This window comes from Nycticebus coucang, chromosome 8, assembly GCF_027406575.1.
Source record: "Nycticebus coucang isolate mNycCou1 chromosome 8, mNycCou1.pri, whole genome shotgun sequence".
NCBI classification, from domain to species: domain Eukaryota; kingdom Metazoa; phylum Chordata; class Mammalia; order Primates; family Lorisidae; genus Nycticebus; species Nycticebus coucang.
Genome location: NC_069787.1, coordinates 72,673,839 through 72,687,902, shown reverse-complemented (window position 1 = coordinate 72,687,902; position 14,064 = coordinate 72,673,839).

Sequence of the window (14,064 nt, the reverse complement as noted above, 5' to 3'; positions counted from 1 at the left end):
AATCATATTCAGAGAAGAAGCTGCCCTCCTCCCCAACACACATGCACGTGTACACAGCTCCTCACAGCCACACCCATGACAAACCACAGGGTGAGAGGGAAAGTCAGATGCTGAGGTTAGCCAGTTGCCACCTTGGCAGGTCCACTGTGAGTAGGGTTGAATCAAAATTCTCTGGCTATAAGGAGCATTTTCCTTAAAGGTGCTAAATCTTAAAGATACCACCATGAGTTCCACCAGAATCACAGAGCACCAATCACACTCACTGGTGTTCCAAGTAGAGGAGCATCTAACAGGACAACACACCCAGGAAAACGGGCCTCGAGAGGCTGAACGTAGAACTGTGGCCCAGCCCACTCCTCAGTGTATGTTCACCCCACCCTGTACCTACAGGGGCACTGCTCAGGAATTCTACCAAAAGATTCCAAGCAGGACTCACTACAAAAATGCATAGCTCCTTGGCTGTGGTCATTAATAAGCACCACTCTTGTAGGTGACTTCCCCATCCTAACCCAATCTCCACCTCACATTAAAACCCCATGTGCTTTGGAGCAGCTTTACAAATCACTAATGGTTTCTTTTTCGGGGAAAACAGAGAAGCAGAGAAGTGTAGCAGCCAGCTGACTGACAGAAAGCTACAACCTGGCAGCTACAACCAGCCCAGAAAACAAAAGAGTCTTTGGTTCACCTGTCAAGACTGTGCTGGTTCCTCAGCCTCTTCCCATGAAGCTTATCTGATTCCTTCAGCCAGGTGTGATGGAGCAGAGGGTGCTGACATCATCACGGAGGGTGAGTGGCTGGCTGGCTGGCTGGGAAGTCTCCAGGGAAAACTGGCATGAGACACTGCTCTCAGCACTGGCTGCAGCAGCCTGGGAGACATCAGATTTCTTTCTTTTCAAACTGGCAGCTCAGAAAAGGAAGGAGTTGGGGCCAGGGCCGGTCCTGGGGAGTGTCAAGGAAATATCTGTCCCTACTTCTTGCCATTACTCCTTCTTTGTATCCAGTCCTTTGGAAAAATAAAGCAATCTTCCAAAGCTACAGAGAAACATTAGCCAGGAAGTTCATCAGGCAAATTCTTTAGTTACCATTTAGTTATTAGTTTAGTCTCCCGCCCACCTTGACAAGCAAGTATACTATTAGGGTTTTAATAAAGCAATGGTTCACAAAGTGTAGTCCTAGGGACAGGCATCAGCTGGGAATTTTTAGAAATGCAAATTCACAGGCCAGACCCTAACTCTCTTGAGTTAGAAGCTCTGCAGGTGGGAACAAGTGGTTTGTTTTTATAAACCCTCCAGGCAGTTCTAAAGTTTGCAATCGCCTGTCAGGGAGGAGCAGAATTCATTGCCAGTCCCCGGCTTCACAGGTGATTTCAGCTCCAGGAGAGAGTTCACACCTGGCAAATGCATCTCTTCCATTTAGCCTTCTTCACTGATACACTCTTGGCACCAGCACCCTTCTCCCCAAAATATTATTTACTGACTTCAAGCTTTTCAAAATTTGCAATTTAAACTTCTCCTCTGAATGTGAATGTTATATTAGCATAGATTTCTTATAGAATGCAAATATCTCTGTTTGGATGCATTTCAAAGCTGAAAACCTTCACACCTGTCATCCCATTAGTGAATTTATTTTACCCTAATACAAGCAATCCTATATAAACGCAATCAGCATTTTTTAAACAAAATGGTTACTTGATTGAAAACGACTGTATGGAGGGTCAGGGTGGTGGTGAAGGAAAGTATGTGTTTATACAGCAGATACAACATATAGTATACATCAGTGTGTGGATATAAGACATGGCTCTCGCATAGGCAACATCTCATATAAAGCTTGTTTGGAAGGCCACTAAACTGTTTATTACAAGGTTATTATATTTCATCCTGGTTTTTCATGGTTCTCTAGAATCACTTCTCAATATAGGCCTCTACAATATTTTCAGGCTATCCCAGACTGCCCCACCTTCTCCAACCCCCCCGTGGTCCTTCCAGGCCTTTCCATCTTGCCTTTGCTGTGTGCTAATTGACCAACATCAATGCCACTTTCTCTGTGAAGATTTCCTCAATCTCCCGGTCAGAATAAATTCTTTCTAATCACTTCCCCTCTCAATTGGCAAATATAAAATAAATTTTTAGCACTTCACGTTGGCAGTAATGTTACGAAAGAAGCACTTTCATACACTCCTCATAGGACATAGATCAGAGCAACTTTCAGGAAAGCAACTGGACAGTATATTGAATGACCAAATATTATTTGTACGTTTAAGAATCTATTTTGAAGAAATCTTAGAAATATAATGGTCATCTGTTAAGGAGTCTGTTTAGTCCATAGAACATCATCCTATGTTCTTTGGTAACCAACTCATGTATACCAGTGTTAATAATACAGCATAAAGGTTGACCTCAGGTTTTAGAGCTGGTGGCCTGGATTTGAAACCTAGTTCTGAAACATAGCACTTGTGTGACCTTGAGTTGGTAACGTAAATTCTCCAAGCCTCAGTTTAATCATTCCTTTAAAAGAATTATATTAGTACTATCTTTCCTACATGAAGGTTATATGAAGGTTCTATGCACTTGGCTCAGTGTCCGACAGCCAGTTCACACTTACTAATTGTTAACTATTAGTTCTCTTCTCCTTTATTCCCTCTCTTTCTATGGCTGATTGGACAGGTGACTGAATGTAACAGAAGCTGGGTCAATCAGGTTTTCTCCTGAGAATATGAAATTGTAATTGAGAGTCTGTTCATTGTTAGAAATATTACACATAAATATGTTCTTCCATGTGGACTGAGGACCTATAAAGATTCTGCAGAGAAAGATAGTCAGAAGTTTTACAATATAAGAGTAGGGACTAGAAATGAAGAGAGTTGTGTGTAATACTTGGTTCAACTCCTTCCTGGCATCTAGGCTTTATTCCTGTGCGTGGGTTTTAAGAAGCACCCAAATTCTTTCTGATCAATTCCTTCTCCTGAGTTAGCAGGCTGATTACTGTTTATCTGCTGCCTGAAATCCAGGCTTCATTTCTGCCCCAACCTGTGCCTTAGGAACTGACAATGGGATTGTCATCACACAGGATCCCTTGCCATTTTAAACACACGGTTCCCTTGTGCTTTCACCTTTAGCTCTTTTTTGTTTAATTCTCAATCCAACTATATTTTTCTATAACACAGTGTAAGCATGGAATTTTCTCTTATTCTCCAAGTTATAGTTTTCTCCTAGATTGGGTTCTTTGCTTTTTCCTCTGTTTTGGAGCTGCTATGCGGTCTTCTTTCTCATCTCATGGTTATCACCAGACACTTGCCCAGAATTTACATTGGATCTGCTCCACAGTGCGTGAATGACTTACTTTCAAGTTTCTTTTTATTGAGACTTGTCTGTATCTCCTCTAACCTACTAATAAAGCCTGTGCATTCCAGCTCCTGGCCCATTGTTCTTATTTTTGTTTTGGGTAGTGAAGCTAATGAAGTCGAGTCAAGTGGCTGAATGGGAAGGAAGGAGGGAGCTGAGTGGAGCCTGCAAGCAGACATTATGAGGAAGCCTGGCGTCTCTAGTATCTCCTGATTTTGACTCATAGCTGTTTTAAACCAGGGTTCATGCTGCCTTCATGAGGTGTATCCTAACCCTCTGGGAGATCTTCCCAGTGTTTAGCTTATGCTCCTACTTTATGGTAGAGCCCTGGAGCCATTCCTTCCTGACGGAGGGTCATCCTCAGTCATTCATGTCTCATTTAGCTACTTCACCACCCCTAGTCTAAAGAGAGAAAGGGAAGAAAACTCTGTTGTTTCACTTTTCTCCAGTTTGGCGGTGATTAATAGGAATTTGGGGGATTTTGTAGCCTCTCTGTGGCACAGGCTACTATATTTATCAAAACCTTTCCCTTTACTTAAGGGGACACCTGTAGACCATATTTTCAGCCTTCCTTTTAGTTAAAAGCAGCCATGTTACTAAGTCTTCTGACCAGATGATACATGTATCTACCACTTGTAAGTTTATTCTGTAAAAACTAATCATTTGCGATTTTCTACCCCTCATCCCCTTAGTGGAGAAGACACTGGGGTCCTCGAGGAAGAAGATTCCAGAATGGAATGAGCCTGGAATCTACCTCACATGGAAAAAAACATTTTTTTTTTTTAACTGTGAAATGAGTAATAAAGAAACTTGTAGTATATTAAACACTGAGGTTTAAACATTGCCTGTTTCAACATTCAGCCTACCCTGAATAATATACTCAGCAATATTCCATCTTAGATTTTAAAGCTGTGGTTCAGAGCCATGTCACGCCCTGCTACAATGTGGTGAGTCCTTTCTGGCTGCCACTTGGGAAATTAAGAGTACTCAGTCATTTCCCTTTCTTTGCTTTGTTCCAGTGAGGATCTACTTTTGTTTTACTTGCTAGTTTGTACTGGTTTTCATTCATTACACTAGGGAGGTTTTATAAATTCAAGCAGTCATTGTTTCCTAGAAGTGACAAAGCATGTTTTAAAAAATATATTATAACCATTTTCCGTTCTGTCTTGTAGTATGTATATGTAATTACAAATATACGTTTCTTATATAGATTGTTCATTTTTTGAATTCAGGAACGATGACCTAGTTTTCTAGTAATTCTCATGGGTACCATGGCAGCTGGTTCACTGTAGACACTCAGTATTTTATAACTAATAGATACACTTGTCAGTAAGGCTGGATGACTGAGCCCAGAATTTAGTCTACAAGTAGCAGCTGAAGGTAAATATAAATGAACTAAGCATTGAAAATAAACATAAAGTATAAGTTGCAGATATCTCTATCTATAGCAAAAGAACCTCAAACATATCTCAAAGCTGGATATGAATTTGGTTCTTTTTTTTTTTTTTTGAAGAAAATAACCTCAAAACACTCATAATTTTGCCTGCAATAGAAAAAAAAAAATACAGACTATTGGAGGACTTTATCAATTACACAGAAATAATCAACAAATCTACTTAGGCATTATCAACAGAAAACCAAGTAAAAGTTTCAGAACTGTTAGTTAACATTGCTCAAACACCAGCATGTTAGCTTTACTGCCCATTAACATATACATTTTGTGATACAAATCTCTTATCAAACCATCCATGATATAATACAACTTTTCCTTCAAAATGTGCGACCTTATCAGTACTTTTGAACTACACTGGTGCTATGCTTTCTATCTCTTATTTCTGAAAAATCTCTGGAGATAACAGACCCTTTTAGAAATAATTCAATTTGTAAATGGGAACAAATGGATAATTGCCATCTCTGACTTTTCATGGGCTACCTGTGATAAAATCTGTCCAAGAACTATGCACAGAAGTTGAAGGGCATGGCTGGTGGTCACTAGAAATCTAAATTGTAAGCTGGACTAGAAGAAGTCTTCCCTCATTCCTCATTCCTTTTTCCTGCCCTTTGTTCTCTAGCAAAATGAAAAAAACTGTCTTTTCCTACCATCTGATATTCCCAAATTTACCTCTTCCATAACCAAGATCAAAATCCAACTGCGTATTCACTGTCTCCACTTCAATGTCTCATGGACATCTGGAAGTGATATGCCTCAGCCAAAACTCTTGGCTGGCAAAATCCTTACCCTACCTTCAACCTATTCCTAGATTTACCATGTCACTTTATCATCCAACTCTTAATCATGTCACAATTCTGAGTATCATTTTTGATTCCATTTTCTTTCTTATTCTGTTATCTCTTCTGTAAATTCTGTCATCTCTTTCTCTAAGATATATTTCTCCACATCTCTACTGTTATAATACTAACCTTGGCTTGGCACCCGTAGCTCAGTGGTTAGGGCACCAGCCACATACACTTGGGCTGGTGTACAAACCTAGCCCAGGCCTGCTAAACAACAATGACAACTACAACAAAAAAATAGCTTGGCATTGTGGCAGGCAGCTGTAGTCCCTGCTACTTGGGTGGCGAAGGCAAGAGAATCAGTTAAGCCCAAGAGTTTGAGGTTGCTGTGAGCTGTGATGCCACAACACTCTACCAAGGGTGACTAAGTGAGACTCAATCTCAAAAAAAAAAAATACTAACCTTGGTCATTTTCACATCTCACCTGAATCCCAGTAACAGCCCTAATCCGGTTCCTTGTACTCTTGTGGACTGCCAATCCACCCACCACATATAGCCAATGTTATGTTTTTAAAAACGCAAATCAAATCATTAGCCTCACCGTATAAATCCCTAAAAGGAGGTAAATAATTTTACCCCTGCTACTGTTAATCTATATCCCATATCATTTTCCCTCATCTACATTCCCTTTTGGTCACAATTGGCATCTTTTAATTCCTCCCACATACCAAGCTCTTTTTTTACTGTATTTGGCATTTGTCATTTAACCTTATGTAAAAGGTTTCCTTCCCAGCTGAAATGGCTCATTTCTGGCTTCTCCGATCTCACCTTAAATGTCATCTCCTCAAAGAAGCATTCCCAGATCCCCTTCTTTATCTTTTCCATCTGGGATATGTTTGGTTCACTCAGTGACTTGTGTAATGCTTGACACTTAGTGGATATGTCATAAATGTTATTTAAATAAATGAATGAATAAGTGAGCAATCTTTTATTGAAAGACCCACTGTGATTGAGATGGCACTTTTATATGCTTGCTACTTGTTAAATTATTAAGCCAACTGTTACCCGTACTTTACAGCAAAAGAGATGGAGAAACTTCTCATGAAGCAAAGACAGGAGTTATTTTTGCTCCCCACAGGGAGAAAAAAGTAAGACTAATTCTGGAAAAGAAAGTACTGGTCAGGTCAACATTTAACAAAGGGAGAGAACAGAAATAGCTAACAGGAGTTGATTCATCTAATGTGGAGTAAGATGTAAACTCCTCCTTTGTCACTATGAAAAAATCTTTAGTAAAACCTACCTTGATCATTAATGCATTTGTTTCGGAAGATTCATCAAAGGGGCGCTTAATCTTGCATCTAGATCAATATAGATTAGATAGTGCTCATATAACACAGAGCAGTCCACGTAGACTTAAGCAAAGGAATCAGAGGCTGAAGGAGAAAGTGACATGCTCATGGCCAAGTAAAATGAAAGAATTTTAAAACAAGACACAAAATGCACAAGCATAAAGGAAATTTGGATATCTTTAAATATAATAAAATTAAAATTATTTTTAAAAACCCACTGTGAACAAAAGGAAAAGAAAAAATAGACTGGAACATAAATTTGCTGCGCATATAACTGACAATATTTTAGTACCTGGAATGTATAAAGAACTACAACATTTCTCTTTAGAGAGCAATTTAGCAACATCTAATAAAGTTGAACATATTCATATCCCAAACTTAGCAATTCCATTCTAGTCCAATCCTTTAGGGAAACCTTACACGTGAAAAGGTGGATAAGAATGTTCTTTATAGCACTGTTTGACTTGATGAAAAACTGGAAACATCCTGAGAGAATGGATAAATAATGGCAAAATTATACAAAAGAAAACTATATATTCTTACAGAATTTATAAAACTGAATACCAAGACTATTTAGCCTTTATGGATCTAAAAGTATGTATCAAAAACATAAAAACATGCATGAGAATAAAAAGTGTCATATTCATGTTAATGATTCTCTTTAAAAAGCAAAGGAAAGAAATGGAATCAGTAAGTCTAGTAAAAATACCATGATTTTATATGACTGGAAGTCATATGAGTCCTGGGAGTTCATAATGTTTTCATCAAAATCACTTGTATATGTAAAGTCTCTAGAAATTAAGTTAAAAATAAAAAATTTAAGAAATAAATATAAAGAGAAATAAAACTATAATAAAGTAAGATGAAACCCGAGCTAAGAATAACACATACTATACCCTAAGGGTAACCAGACACTGTACCCTGGCAAAACATGATTCTAAAACTAGAACACTTAACCCATGTTCTCAATTCTAGGAGGGTAAGTCCCTAGATGTAGATCATAATATTTCATATATTTGAATATTTTATAGACACAAATGTTTGGAGTTTTAGCAATTGTCACAACTCTTGTCTAAAGAGAAAAATCAAAACCAAATACCAATTTTGTCCTCTGCCACTAGGCTATATGCAGTGGAGATTGCTAGAAGCAGTTGTAAGTATCTTGCCTAGTGGACATATTTCTGAGTTAGTCTGACAGAGGGGACATAAAGTGGCATTTCTAAAAGAAAATGAAATTATATTGTCATAAATAGGTAAAAAGCTCTGGCCAGGGTGCAACCTGTATACGGCCTAATAAATCACTCTAGGCTCTTTGTCTAAAATAATCCAGAGCCATTTATGTCATAGACAGCCATGAATCCTTCTACTTCCCAAACAGCAAAAGCATCTCTTTGCAGTGTTGGCTGTGAGAAAACTTCCTAAGATAGAGAGGGGAGGAAAAAAATATATCAAGAAGTTGAACTCTAAGGAGAAAAAAAAAAAAAAAAACGGGCCATGTTTTTGTCTCATCCTGCTCATTTTTTTAGAAGCTAAATTCACTTAGAATCAATTACAGATTTAACCTCCTTGTAAAGGGGCTAAGATATTATCATAATATAAAACCTGACATAATTCCAATTGAATTTAAACCAGAATTGCTTTTGGTTTTTGTTTATCCCGGAAGCTCTGACAGATGCTAGTGCCCCAACGAAATTAGCAATATAAAAAGATATACTTTCTTTAAAAGTCAGGATAATTTACTTTACTTCCTCATATTTTCCCAGTTATGGCCATGGCAACTGTTGGGCAATAGGGTCTCATCCTCAGAGATATGCCAACCCTCCCAGGAGAAGATCAGAGTCTAGAGTGCTCCTTGTTCACTTCTCCACAGGGACTAGCATCTATATTCCCAAAGATGTTTTGCCACAGCCCCAGCTTTCAGAGACACAGGAAATTTCTATCTGAGCAAGTACCGTGTCACCTCTTCCCTCCACAGAGAACAGCAAGTTGTCATATCTCCATTCAGCTAAGTCCAGGCTGTGATGTAGATTGTGAATGTGACATCCTGAAGGGAGGACAGTTTCCCTGACTGGAGATACATTCCAGAAGTGGTTAGTTGACATTTATTCAGGAGACCACACATAAGAGATGGCATCTGCAAGCCTTCAGCTAGCGTTATCACTGATTAACACCAAAGATTTCCCAATTAGTATAATGGATATTATAATCAGATTTCCATTGGAGAAATCAATAGCTTATTAATAAGCATAATGTTATCATAGATATTGGAATTCATTGTTGAAAATAATTGTATTCAACATACAAAGACAGGCTAGCATATAGCAGATCCATTTCTACTTTCCCATGAATAGAGATTGTTAGTCTAGCATACTTTCTACTTAGAGTAATGCCTCCCTAAATTCGATTCCTAATTGGTCCTGGGAGGCTAATTCAGAACATTCTTGGATGACTCTATGCTATTATAGAAAAGAAATTTGGTTAGAAAATTTATTACACAGACTAGTCTACATTTGCCTTGAGTGAAACTTTTATATAGGATGATTTTAGAGCATAAGAAAGGGCAGAACTAGAACTTGATGGAGTTTATAGAATCTTGTATCTGCTTGCTTTGGATGTCAAATATGTGGAAGAATTGTACTTGAGATTTGCTTTCCTCATTTCATGTAGAGATACTAGGAGGGAAATAGTAAATCTTACCATCTCTCATACTAAAAGGAAACTAATAGTTGTACATAGTCAATTTGGTTTGAGTCCAGTTTTAGCATAAGCAAACATTGGCTTGAAGAAAAAAGCAAAAAAGGGAAAAAAAGAGAGAGAGAGAATGAAATTGGGCAATAAATGACTATCGGGAAAGAGGGTGGTAGAGAAAGACAGATTCACCAGAACAAAGAGGAGTGAAAAGATAGATGAGGTCAATGTGTCATCCAGGGATGAGAATGATAGAAAATATTAAAAATAAAAGGTAACACTAATATACATAATCAAATATACATATATATGTATGTTATGGGAATATCATCTAATAGGTCTTCTCCTAGATTATTTAATTTTCTAAGAGAAATACTTTTGTTTGATTAATCAACTACCATTGATTAGGAATCATACTCTTTTAAGTTATATGTTAATTTTACATTTTAGCTTATAGAAAAATACAAATGACATCTGAATAGTAGAAATGGTAACACTAAAAGTTACAGTTTAATTGGTCTGTAGGAAGTAAAAAATGATTGTCTAAATCTAGCTATTTATTCTGACAGTCTTCTTTCAGAGCCTATATATACCCAATGTTTCAAATTCTCTTTGAACTACCTTTAACATCCTACTAGTTCCCTCATTAAAGAATTAAATAAATCTTTGATGTGATAGACATGTTCAAACCTTCCTTTTAATTATACATTCATAGAAAGTTGGAAGAGTTGCCAAATCACTTATAATTAATTTACAGTTGTTTAAAGAGCTAAGAGACAAACTGTGGTTTTATTATTACTCTCCAAATGCCTAGTGGAAAGGTAGCACATGTTTTCTTTGGGAGGAGATATTTTCATTCCCATTTAACCAAGAGAAAACTGAGTTTGAAGAGTTAACTAAATTTGTCCTTATTAAAATTACCAAAGTATGTATTAGAAAAGTTGCCTGAGTCTTCTCCCCAAATTATGCAGCCTTTCATTTCCACAAAGAGAATTTTAAAATGAAATTCAAGTGTTGCCACACAAATACACCTCATTCTTAAGCATCCCCTTAGTGCTAATATTCTATGTTGCTCCAGGCATCTTGCTGCGGCCATTTTCTTACATGGTCTGGCCAGAGCATCCACTGCCTGAGGCTAACTTCCCTTCAGCAGTGGGGTGATCTTCATTCTTATCAAGAAAGCAAGGATGTTTTATGGGATCCTTCCTATAACCCTTTCCTAATAGTTGGATGAAATAATCGTAGCTTTGGTTCCAACTACGATATTTAGAGAACACTGACTATTTCTCAAACTGTCAGAGATTGAAAAAAAATGAGCCCAAGATCAAAATGTTCTACAACCAACATTCTCCTCAGTTTTGAGACCAAAAGAAAAAATTTATATATTCCACTCTAGATTTTCATTTATTTTTCTTCCCTTAAAACATGAAGATTTATTTTGATATACAAAAAGAGAACTGGAAAATCAGAACTTTAATAAGGTTGCCAAAGAAGAGATGCTGAAAACTGTGAAGCTCAAAAAGACATGTTGATCATGAAATCATGCCATGTGTTCTGTCTTCTGGATGCCCTATACTGTTATAGATATATCCACTTGAGGAATTTGGAATCAACTTTAAGGAAATAAAGCAAGAGTAGAGCAGACAGTTCAATAATCCATTATTAAACAGGAGACAGACGTTAAATGTTATATAAATCCAGAAATATAGGACTAGGGTGCAGCAGAAGAAAGCAGGTGGTCTGGAAACAGGGGAGGCTTGAATGCAGAGATCACAGTCCATCAGGGTCTTGGGTATTTGTAAAATTGGAAAGCAGGGAAGAAAAACTAGCAAAAAAAAAAAAAAGGGGGGGGAGGGAGAGAGAGAGAGACTTGCAAAGGCTAGATGGATTTGCAGGTAGAGAGTTTGTATTGGTAAATAATAATAATGAAATATTACTCCTTGAGTTCTTACTCTTTGTTGGATATAGTATGTAGCATAATATTTAATTTTTTATTATTTTAATATTTATTTTTTCCTAGTTATCCATCCTATGAGATAGAAATAATTATGCTCCATTTTACAGATGAGAGGAGTAAGATGGCACCCAAAATCTTCACCAGGGCTTACTGGGTGCACTCACTGTATTTGTGCACATGTGGAGGGGATGAGGAGCACATGTATGCCAAGAGTAGAGACAAGAAGCTGGTGAAGTCACAAGGAACTGACAAGCCTCGTGGGGGCATTAAAAAATAATTGTGGATTTTCCCTTGGACGTATGGCATGATGAAATCAGGGTGTGGGATGGAAAAGCAGAGTAGGAAAAGAGAGCCTGTATTATAGATACATGTTTCTTGCCATCTCCAAAAATTAGGATTTAAAAAAAAAGTTCCCTCATAAAGTTATATACTTCTTCAATTTTTTTAAATTATGATATTTGGTTAAATGTAAAATAACCATACAAAATAAATTTTCCAATTTTAAAAACATATTTTAAATGCTTTACCATATTTGTCTATGTGATGGTTAACTTTAGTTGTCAATTTGACTGGAGTAAGGGATATCCAGATAATTGGTAAAGCATTATCAGAGTATGTCTGGGAGGGTGTTTCCAAAAAATGAATGGCACTTGAATCTGTGGTCAGAAGAAGGAAGGTACACCCTCACTTTACATGGGTAGGTAGCATCCCATTGGCTGAGAGCCTGGACAAAACTAAAAGGCAGAGGAAATGTGACCTCTCCCTTTCTCTCTGTCTGTCGCTTTCTCACTCTCAGAACGGGGATATCCTTTTTATCCTGCCCTTGCACATAGGATCTCTGGCCTTTGGACTCCAGGATTTGGACCAATGGCCCCAGGTTCTCAGACCATCAGGCTTGGACTGAGCCATGCTGCTGGCCTGCCTGGTTCTCTGACTTACATATTATGGGACTTATTAGCCTTCAAAATCATGTGAGCCAATTTCCCGAATAAATCCTCTCTCATCTATCTGTCTATCCATCCATCTATCTTTTATTGGTTCTGTTTCTCTGGAGAACTCAGACGAATACAGTCTTCATAATGGTGGTGTGAGACAGAAAGGGCAGGGAGCCTTTGCCATTTTCCAGGTGCGAGCAATGAAGCCTAGCAGGCTAACATGCTTGTCCTTCTCTATCCTTGGTTGCTATGCATGAAACCATCACCTATCTACCAGAGTCAAAGAAACCAGACATTTGAAAAATCATCCTTAACCCCTCTCTTTTCCATATTGCCTAATTTCAATCAGCCACTATTGTTCAACAGTCCAAAATCATTTTAAATACAACACCCTCATCCTTTGGCCTCTTTGCTTATGCTGCTTAATGGAGGCATTTGTCACTCTATCATTTCTCACCTGAATGACTTCAAAAACTTAAAATTTACTAAACTGCTTCCTATCTCACTAACATCAGATCCCTTTTTAAAATTACTGCCAGTGAGATTTCTGAAAAACATTAATCTGGTATTATCTTAACCATCACTTTAAAATTCTCGTTTTTTTTTGTTGTTGTTGTTGTTGTTTTTTCTAGTAAATAGAAACTCCTTGGTAGGTGCAATAGACTAAATATTGGCATTCTTTCTAAATGTTTATGCTGAAATGTTAACCCTCAAGATCATGGCTTTGCGGTTCTCAACCTGTGGGTCGCAACCTCTGTGTAACAATGAAAATACATCGTGGCATTAGGAAGATTGAGAACTACTGCAGGAAGTGGGGCCTCTGGAAGGTGATCAGGCCATAAGGGCAGAGCCTTTATCAGTGGGATTAATGCCCTTATAAGAGAGACTACAGGGAGCTAGCTAGCCTTTTCCACCATGTGAGGACACTGCTAAAAAGGACTGTCTATATAGAGGAGTGTTCTCCCCAGACACTGAATTTGTCAGAGCCTTAAACTTTGACTTTCCAACCACTAGAACTGGGAGAAATAAATTTCTATTTTTAATTCACCTAGTCTGTGTTATCTTATTATATGAGCCCAAATAAACTGACAGTGGAGCATACAAGGTCCTTCATGATATCGTCCTCATGCCACCCCAGTATTATCTCTTGTCGTTTGTTCTTTCACACCACTCCTCCTCCAGTCATACCTTTGTCCCATACAGCTTATCTTCCAATCATACCAAATGTTGGTCCCAGGAGGCCTCGCCTTGGAAATATCTTCATGTATTCTCTGTGCCTGGAATGCTTTTCCTCATTATCATCACCAGATAGCTTCCTCAATCTTTCAACATTTATTTGCTATGTCTCTTTTCCCAGAAAGCTTTTCCCACTCCTCCTAGACTGGGGTTGGATGCCTTTCTATATGCACTTATTTCATAGCACTTACCACTCCTGCTCTGTGCTATGTTTTCCTGTTTGTCAGTCTCATCACTAAACTCCAACTGGGTCATTACACGTCATGAGCTTGTTTTTATTGTTCTCTATTTACATCTGTGCCATCCATTCCTTTAATCCATCT